At 44.6% G+C, this 10,492-nt stretch overlaps 1 long non-coding RNA gene across 1 annotated transcript; it reads left to right on the top strand.

Annotated features, from left to right (window-relative positions):
• Nucleotides 1-6,241: 6,241 nt before the first annotated feature.
• LOC103654659 (uncharacterized) lies at nt 6,242-7,953 on the top strand. Its single transcript, XR_002268900.1, has 4 exons — nt 6,242-6,708; nt 6,789-6,869; nt 6,976-7,268; nt 7,368-7,953. It is a non-coding gene; the product is annotated as an uncharacterized lncRNA (long non-coding RNA).
• Nucleotides 7,954-10,492: the final 2,539 nt, after the last annotated feature.

Raw genomic sequence — 10,492 nt, forward strand, 5'->3', positions numbered from 1 at the left:
AATCGAACTAAACCACCTTCGTTAGGGTTAGTGATGGTCTCTTTTGGCATTTCCCAGCTGTCTATCAGTGGTCATATCCTGTAGGCTACATGTTCTTGAACTAAGTCTCTTGTCCCAACAAAAGAGCAAACTGTGCTGAAGGCCCTTCGGCATGCTTTGGCTGCCTCATCAATTTCTACCTTCGGCTTTCGGAGACCGAAGCGGGACCAAATGGGTGGCATAATGATTTCTTTAATATCTTCTCTTGCCTTCAAATCATTTTTCACGTAAAACCATTCTTCCATCCAGGCCTCGGGCCACCTCTTCCGAAACGTTGGCACTGGGTAGCTTGCGCCAGAGCGAGCAACAAAGCTGTAGCACCCAAAATTGTTATGATATTGTTCCTTACCCCAGGGCTTCGTCTCATACGAAAGCTCGTGCATACTGCAAAAACATCTTGCGCTTGGCTCTAGACCTTGACTCCTCACAGCCCAGACGAAGATCCCCATTCTGATAATTGCTTCGGGAGTGATCTGGTGAAGGAAAATCTGATATATCTTTAAAACTTCAACCACAAATCTACTTAGTGGGAACCGAAGTCCAGCTTTGAAGAAGCTTCAGTAGATTACAACTTCGTTTTCTTCGGGAGCAGGAACGGCTCTGTCTACGTCAGCCCTCACAATAGACATATCTCGAAAATACCTTCCTCTCATATTATCAAGATGGCTCTGTTTAATAGTTGATTTCCCGAAGACTGCGTGACTTGGTCGCCAAGGACGATCTTCAGAGTCTTCGCCTCCACTTTCCATATCATAGCTGTCGCTATCATCAGTATCTTCAGACAAGCCTTCTAGTATCTCTCTAGTTATCTTCTATGTGTTTGTTTTTGCAATTGACTCAATAAATCCAGCAGTCTTCTCCTCGAGGAGCTTCTCCTCTTCAGTTAGCTTCGTCTCAGCAACCGTCTTCTTGCCTTCAGACATCTTATCTTCGGAAATGACGAAAACACGTCCTTAAAACCGAAGCTTAGGAAGTCTGAGAAACTAAGCAGGCGGTGGCAAGCAAGAGCTAAAAACTGAGTAAACAAAACAAGCGGCAAGTAGCGTACTAAATGTGCTCAGGGTGAGTTCCTATTTATACGATCGACGCGCTCCAAGTTGGAGGGTACCATTTGTCATTGACTATTGTTATTCTAGCAAAGGGAAGGTGTTTTTTCGGACCTTCGGCTTACGGCCTTCGTCCATATCGATCGCGCAAAGACGAATTTGAAAATTTAGTTCAGCCCTCTAAGTTCATCCCAAACAAATTAAATAGAACTCGACGACTAAAGTTTTCGGTGCAAAATAATTCAGTCTCCACTCGTCAACTGAGAAGTCGTGTCCAAGAAATATAAGGCATAGAGTTATTAATCGAATTGCTCTCTAGTCGAATGTTCGGATAGCGGGCAAAATTCATCTAAATCTAACCGAAACGAATGCAAATTAAAATTTATCGATTAAGGCAAATTAGAAACGTCACCTAATTATTTCGTTCTTGTTCGAGCGATCTCTACGAACTCTGTAGCGATAATATTAAGGGTGGACTATTTAGAATAAACCAAACTTGAACTAAATAAAACCAGAACAACGGTTAGCTGATTCGCTTTCTTATTTAAAATCCAAGAAAATAATCTATTAATCGGTAGCGTTGTAAATTGGCCCGTTTACTCCACGTTTTAAATCCAAATCCCAATATTCAGAACAGATGAGGTTTATCTGTTTTCAATTAGATTCGACATAATATAGAATATCCATGTCGGTCTTGTTTGGTTTGGTCCGTGTGTGTTTCTCGCCTCGATTTAAATCTTCAAATATAAATAACAGGTACAAGTTTATCTGACTCTGAAGTATTTATCAAATCAAATCTTATCAAAATATTGTTGTCGATCTTGTTTTGGTTCGACCCTATATATATCTTTTAGACTCTAATGTTAGAACCTCAAAATATCTACATTTTAATTTTGTTAGAAAAAAAAGAGAAAAAAGAAAAAATCTCTTTTTTCTATCTTCAAGTCATCTCCTTATCTCATGTACGGTGTAATATCTCCAAAAGGGTGTCGGCTCGTGTGCATTTTTTTTAAAAGTCGCTTCGCAGGTCGTTATCTCCCCACCGCTCACAACTCTCTCCCTGATTTGTTTTCCATCGTCGGCAGCTCCTGCGCGCTTCTCTCTCTCCCTCGGATATTTCTCCACCGCCGGCCATCCGATATATCTGCGCTGCTGGTGCTCGCCTCAGCCCAAGACACGCCCATGCCGAGCTCCCTGCGCGCCGCGGCCTCCCAGCTCCTCCCAGCCATGGCCGCCTCTCTCTGCTCGCTCGGCTTCTAGCTCCATGGCCGAGCTCCTCTGCTGAACGCTGCTGCTCGGCTCCCTGTTGGAACTTTGTCGGCGCCGTCTAGTCATGCTCCCCGCCATCGTCTCACCCTTCCTGCTTGCCGTGTGTGGGTCTACGCACTAGCCGCGCTCTTCTGTTTTCTCTCGGCGTGCCCAGCGTCGCGCCCTCGCCAGCCGAGCTCCCATCTCCCGTGCGCGTGGCCATCTCCCTGTGCCCGACGCCCAGCTCGCCATGGACGCGCGCAGCTCCCTCGAGGTTCCTCTCCATGGCCGCGCTCCGTATTCCCCTGCCGCGTCCCTCAAGCTCGTGCTCTGGTATATCTCTTCGCGGCCGCCGTTGAATCGCCGAACCCTATCTCCCATGGCGCTCGGATTTTGACCTTGCTCGTCGGTCGGCCGTGCTGGTGCTAGTCGCCTCGCTCACCGATGACTCCCCAGCTAGACGCATGAGCTTGCTCATGCGTCAACCTCATCATCGTCTCGGACATCGCATCGCTGTGGTGCATCAGCAGGACGCCGGAGCAGTATATGTGTCCTTGCCTCGCCGGTCCGCTCTTCGCTATCGTCGGGTGTTCGGTAAAAATCTTGAAGCAGGAAGTCATCATCGTTCGCATGAAATTTCTAATTGCTTGGATGGTGGTGAGTTAGGTCGCTACTCCTGCCTTTTTTGGATAAGTAGAACGGTTAAATATATTAGTTGCGATAATTTCCTTGTCGTGGTTAAAATGCATTGTGAGACATTTGCTGATGTGTCACATATGCGATATATATTTGGATTGGTGATATGAAGGTTAGGTCTGGTATTTTATTTATTGGATAGCCATCATATTTTTCGGGGTTATGTCAGTTTTATTTATTAAGGTATAGTCAATGCTCGGCTCTAATAGTCATTATTTTCTATATTCGGTGACCGATTAAACCATCTTAGGGAGATGAGAGTGTAAATTAGACAAGGAATGCTTAGGTGGATGTGTAGGTCTGGTACTCTGAAATCAGTTATAGGTCTACAACATGAAGTATAACAATGATGCGTGGAATAGGTTTAGTGTTTCCAATGACTAGCTGATGTGTTCTTCTCGAGTAACTGATTCTATTGGTTTAAAGTAAGGCTCGAACTGAAACCCACTATCGATGTCGTAGTTTCGAGTGAATTTAGTATTTAACGTGTAATCAACGAAAAGCTTGGATTAGTATTAGTTAATCGATGTAGTGGATCTAAGCTAAATTTATTATTGGCACGCATTTTGTTAGCCGAATTGTTAGATAGTTTAAATAAATATGTGTGGTGCAAAATAAAATTAAAATAGTTCTTTGTAAGCAAAGTGGTATAATTTATAAAGCAAGGGATAAGTTTAACATTTAATTAATTAGCTAATGAGTTGGGTTTAGGCTAATTGTGTTAAATGTGTACAGTTTGTTGTTTCGTGATGTTTGCGTTAGATTCAGTTAATCTAGAGAAACGTAATCATTGCGCTTAGTCGTATGTCGATAACTAGTGTTTCCGTATGAAATAGTACAACGCCTCGCCGCTAGGTGTTTAATTCGCTATAGTGTAGCATTATTTAGGTTTGTGATATTCCTGTTTATATGCATTCATGTGCATTATGCAAATCATTTAGGTACGTTTATTGATTACGTGATATGGAGGACCAAAGTTGAGTCGACCACAAGATGTCGCTGCGCATAAGCTTCTCCACAAGATGATGTTGATGGACGAACCTGACAATGGAAATCTGAATGAGTGCCAAGACAAAGGATGGTTGTCAAGTGATCGTCGTCTAACAAACACTAACGTAGTGTTTATTCCAGGCAAGCCCCGGTGCCTGCAACCCCTTCCTTGTGTTTTTAAATGATTTTTACACACTTTAAGTCTAGCGTAATGTGCATTAGGTTTATAGAAGTTGCTTGGAAACCCTTTGATGCATTGGCTACCTTGAAATCCATTCCTTTTATAAATACTTCTGGTGAAGTATCAAATATGATTTACAAAATTGCTTAGCCTTGCCTAAAGGTAAATCTTGCGGATAGAGGTTGTCCTTTGCGTTAATGCCAAGCTCAAGGGTTATCCTGAGGAAGGATGGCTTCTGCCTGCAAGAATATTTTCATTGGGAGCAATGGTGGGATCTTACTGCAAAAGTTCCCTATAATGCTCTTTTCATCCTAAGGAACACAAACAATCCTAAGGATGGAAGTACTTAAATCAGGACTTGGGCTAGGAACAGGTGATGTTCTACCCAGGTTGATTAAGGATTATAGCGAATGTAGGCTTGTTGATCGAGGACCTTTTAACTGGTCACATGCCTCGTCATGGGTAAGCTTTGCCTCGGGCAGACTAATATCAGAAGAGGACAACACACAATGGGAGTGGAGAGATGGCAAGAGTAGCGTGTACCCTCCGTGGCAAGAGGCTCGACTAGGGATGGCAATTTAATCCGTGGATTTGGATATCCGTCGGATATCCGACCCGATGGATAAGGATATGGATATGTTTTTTGACCCGTGGGTAAGACCCGTATCCGATCCGAGATAAAGAGGGCATGGATTTGGATATTAAATCTCACCCACGGGTAATCCGTTGGATATCCGAAATTAACCATTAGTCCATTATTGCCAGAATGAACATTATTATACTATCATTGACTAAAAAATTCAAACACATCTACTATAGTGCTAGCTCAAGTGCTCAACACTACACTCGGATCGGATCAATATTGATTGTCATGTATTTGTTTTCATGTTGAGACATGTAGACATGTATTTTTGTCATGTTGAGAATGTTGATTGTTGAAGGACATGTATATTTGTTTAATTTTTTTATTAAATTTTAAGTTGTGTATGATGTTGAATTGAGAAGAAATTTGATTAATTATGTTATTCAATTGCTGAAAATGGTTCTTATCATATCCGATGGATATCCAATGGATATCCGAAACCCGATGGGCATGGATATGGATATGAATTTCTACCCGTGGATATAGTCACGGGCGGATATTATCTATGACCGTGGATATGTCTGCGGGTGGATATTTCCAATATCCGATCCGAATTCGACCCGTTGCCATCCCTAGGCTCGACGGTGGTGTATCAGTGCTCTCGGTTGGCGTGAACCCGATTTGGTCTTAAGAACCCCGGTGGTGAGTTGACATATGCAAGGGTTAAGTGCTACATATGTCGTGTGATTAGAGATCCCCAGCTGGGTATTAATCGATTCAGATCGCCGTTACTTCTCGGACATGAAGACTTTGTCACTGCCCTGCAATCTAAGTCATGGATGGAATCATAATGAGCAAAAATCATGTTGTATTGATTAATGTGATGATGAAATTAGACTAGATGCAAACAAGGTCTATTAATACTTAATCTAGCATTAAAATCTTGAAAGTAAGGACTCATTTTAGTAAGCTTTCTGCAAACTATTAATGTTGATTCTTGCTAAAAGCCTTTCCTTGATTCCCAAATCCAGCATATCCTTGAGAGTCTTTTTCCTTAGTCAGGTAAGTCTTGCTGAGTACTTGTGTACTTAGGATTTTATTCCCATTGTTGCTGCAGGTTACGAGTCACTTTGATTGTGATTGGTGTTAAGCGCCAGTGGGCATGGCCTTCTATAAGTCTAAGTACTTCTTCTATACTTCTTATTGAGGATGGTCACTTAAGCTAGCATATATTTCAAAACTACAAATAATTTATAATTGTTCAAAGTTATTCCTTTGAATCACTTTTGTAATCACTCCGATCATGCACATCGTAAAACTTGATGTAACTTGTAAAATTTGGTAATAAGATTTCCGCTGCAAAATGTTGGTGTGTGATTTGTGTTTACTTAATCTTGTGGTCCTAGTTGTAAGTGGTTTATCCGAGGTCCTTGGGGCACTCGGACAGATCCTATTAAGTTATCTGGTGCACATGCATAGCCGTCTGAGGTCTTTGAGACAAGGACAGGTGCATGTGGGCCCAATAACTTAGGAGGTTCTACAACAATTGCCGATTAGTTGGTGCCTCCAGTAGAAGAATACCAATAGATTGAATGTTTTGTGTTGTGGGTTGGAGAATGTTGTGAGTTCGTATGATAGGGTAAGGTGACTTACTGGAATTGGTTATGCCATAGAAAAGGGAAGTGTGCGTTGCAAAATGGTCTCTGTGACCTTTAGCAATAAAACACGTAATATAAGTGTATGTAGAAATTGTAGACCTATTAGTTTAGTTAGTTACCTTAATCTCATTGATGTTGTTTTCTTTCTCTTCATTTTGTTGATTTCCTTCCAAATTTCATCCCATCAGTTGCTTCTTAATCTGCTGATTTCAGGAACAAGCTTTGTGACTTATTTTAGATTTGAGCAGCACGGTCATAACATTGCTGGTAAGAGATCTGTTGGTCTTGATTGAAATGGCCAATCATTATTGTTTGTGTAATTGATTATGTTTGTATTATTTTCATAGCCACACCAGAACTCTTTAATTCTTCATGCTCTTATGGATCTATTTTATTCATATGTTCGAGTGAATATTTTCTCTAGCAAGGTAACTATGTTCTTAATCTTCATTATATTTGAAACATGTTGCTGCTCTAAATAGTCGTTTTCCCTCTTTTACCAAAATAATGTCCTGCTTGAGCTTCTGTTTGTAGATGCCAAGAAAGATGATCCCCTAGGTTTACAACATCTTGCACTATGTCCTACGCGTTACTGGCCAAACGACAACGCCGTGGAGTGCAGCAATGACAGGAACTACCTCTGTAGGAACCGGTTCAACAAGTACTTCGACATCACGTGGGTGGAGCAGACTTGGTGGGCGGACAACTATGACTGTGTTGTCGTCTAGCACGAGCACCCCTCGCGCGACGTCGACTATGACGATGAAGATTCGGCTGCGCCCGTAACCCCATGCCAATCCAAGGACGACGAGCACCAACGGCACCAGGTTACAACATCCTCTTCATTCTGATTCGATTGGGTTGGGGTTTCCTGCTATTTCTGAATTCTGGGGCACGACATCGGTTTTGTTCCGTTCCTGATACAGGCGAGCGGGGACTAGGGGACGACTGTAGGCCTCCCCCTCTTTCTCGCCTCCACTCACCCGCCACCACCCCAACGACGAGGGAGTGAGAGATCGGCAGCATCTCAGGGCCTGGCAGGGCAGCTGCATTGCGCTGTGGTGGCCATGGCTGATCCATACGATGAGGATATGGGATCATCGCTAAAGAGCCAACAGTCACACCCTGGCCTCCGCCACAAGCCCGCCATTGAGATATTTAGTTATCATGTCTCCATGCTTATTTTGATTATACACTACCTTGGTTAATTTTCAATCATCTCCATGGGTACATTTTTTCTTAGTTGCTTAAACTAGCACTATTTCGCACAAATTGTACTAGTACAAGATTTGATGTAAAATTCTAGGCAAAAATGTATACTGCAAGGGTGGCATTAGTGGTGAACTGGTGATAACATGCAGGCAAAGGTCACCAAGGAGATGCAAGGTTCAAAATCCTCCCTCCCTCATGTGTGCAGTTTTCCATGTGTCAAGTAGAGTCAGTACACAAAACATTTGTGTCGGCTTGCAGCTGCTTAGCAGTAGTTGGGAATTAGCCGATCGAGTTTGATCTTGGGAGCTATGTGATCTACTATGCTGACCGGTTCTATTTTAACTTGCTTCGTTCACCTCAGGGTTACAAAAATGATTTAGTAGCCTTGAATTTGACCTTGTGGATCTCTGTGGTATAGAGATAGTCTTTCTAGATTAGGCTGAATCTACAATGAACTACCAAAGTTATCAAAATCCATCGTGCCAACAGTTTTTTATTATTTAAGAAATTAGGTATTTGGTGCCCAAATTCAGATGGTCAAAGCTTATGTTCTCCTATAAACTGAGACCTTTGTGGAACAATATAAGAAGATGTCCTAGAACACATTAACTCCCCTCTTGCTAGCAAATCAATAATTCCAACAACAACTTTGAATGGTAGATAATAGTTTCTCCTGAAGTTTTCTGATATAGCTAAGAAGGTAACGCTAACGCTGGTAGATAACAGTTCCTTTTATTTTTGATATTTCTGGTGAACTTTGCATGGTAATTCATGCCTTTTCCCTCTTTTATTGCAAATCCTAATCTTTTATAGCCATGATGGTTTATTGTTTGTAGAGTATGTTTTATCATGATTTGAGATACAATCATATTTTGTAGCCATGATTTTTCTGGTGAACTTATGGTTTGAGATACAACATGGTTTCTAATTTACAGTGTAACAAACTGGTGGCCACCATATCAACACTCTTTATATTCAATCTGCAGAACTATCAGAAACTCCATAGCTTGAAATTTCCAGCCATGTTCTATCACCTATCGTCTTCCTTAAGCTGAAGAAATCGATTGTGTAACACCCTGATTTTGGGGGTATAAAATTTCTTTCTAATTATCACCCAAAATCATGTGTTACTCTTCCTTTTCTCACTCTTCTTTTTCTCACTCTAGGTTTTCTCTCTCTCTAGATTCATTCTCCCTTCTTCCTTTTTGATTAGAAATAGCCTAAACTAGTGGAGGTTAATTATTTATCTTTGACAAAACCTTTTGAGTCATGACATGTTGCATCATGCTAAGTTAAAATATTCTTTGAAGTGTTGCACAAGTTTGAATTTATTTGAATTTGAAACCTAGTTTGAATTTGGATTTGAAAACCTTATAGAAAAAGAAATAGAAAAGGAATTAGAAAATCTAGGGAAAAAGAAAAAGCCATTTCGGCCCAAACTAGCCCACCAGGCCCAGTCCCGCGCGCGCCTGTCGCCCCTGACAGGCGGACCCCGCCTGTCGGCGCCAGTCTCCCGCGCACGTGCTCTCTCTCTCTCTCGCTCTCTGCCCGCTGGGGCCGATCTGTCGACGCCAGCTTTCCTTCGCCCGCGCGCTCTCTTTCTCTATCTGTCTCGCGGACCCAGATTGCCAATCGTCGAGTCGTTGCCCGCACGCCCTTGTCCTCTCTCCCTGCGCCATGGGCCAGCCCTGTCAGTTCTGCCTTCCCCACGCTCGCCGCGGACCGGCACGTGCGCACTCGCGCACATCACCGGATTTCTCGGCCATGACGCCTGCCCACGTGCCCAGCTCCCTTTATAGAGCCCTGCCAGTACCCCGCGCACACCCCTCACCTCATTTTGCGCAGCTTCACGTTGTCAGCCGCCGTCGGAGACCCGCGCCCGCGTCCCCAACCATCCAGCCCGCCAGAGACCGCCCCAAGCCTCCCCGAGCTCTGCTCCGAGGTGAGACACCTTTGCCCATGCCCAATTTCCCTTATTGCGCTCTGTGTTCGGCCAATTTCGCCTTCGCCGGTGCTCGGCCGCGGCGATCCACCATGCTCGTGCGGTGGCCAGCTGATTTAGCCTGGTCTAGTTCATCGGAGTAGGCCCCTATGTCACCCCTGCCTCTGCTGAAGTTAGCCAATGCCTTAGCGCGTCTTAAGTCCCCTCCCCGTGGTCGGAATGGCTCACCGGAGTTTTCTCCGACCCGCCCAAGACCTTCTCACAACCGTTCTACCCTCTCTGCCTGTGGATTCATGGCCTCTTCCCCACCACTGAGTTCGCCGTGGCACCCTCTTCCCCTCTGCCCAACTCTGGCGACCCCGGAGCCACCCTAGCTTGCGCCTGCCTCAACTCCGGTGACCTCACCGCCGCGAAAAGGAGCGGCGCCACCCGCAGCCGTCTGTTCCCCAGTCTGATTTTTCCTCGTCCGATCTTGATCGCACGGCCCGGACCGCGGGATAACGCTTCACGCACGCGTGCCTGACACTCTGGCCCGCCTGTCAGCGCCACCCGCAGCCGCTCATCCTTCCCGGTCTGATTTCCCTCCGTCCGATCTTGATCGAACGGCTCGGACCCCCTCGGACCCCCCTCGGACCTCTTCGGACCCCCTCCGTCTGATCTTGATCAAATGGCTCGAACGTCCTCGGACCCCCTCGGACCCGCTCGGATCCCGGTAGCCGTCCGTTTCGCCCTGGCGCTGGGCCCGCTCGGTCAGCGCGCTTTCCCCTCTGTCGCAGACAAACTCCCTGGCCTGCCTGTCAGCGCTCGCCCGCCCACGCGTGCGCCCTCGGCCGCAGATCTAATCTCCGCCGTTGGTTTTAGATCTAATCTCCGAATCCATACCGAAGTTTATATCTA

Source organism: Zea mays, chromosome 4 (genome assembly GCF_902167145.1).
Source record: "Zea mays cultivar B73 chromosome 4, Zm-B73-REFERENCE-NAM-5.0, whole genome shotgun sequence".
In the NCBI taxonomy this organism is placed as follows: Eukaryota; Viridiplantae; Streptophyta; class Magnoliopsida; order Poales; family Poaceae; genus Zea; species Zea mays.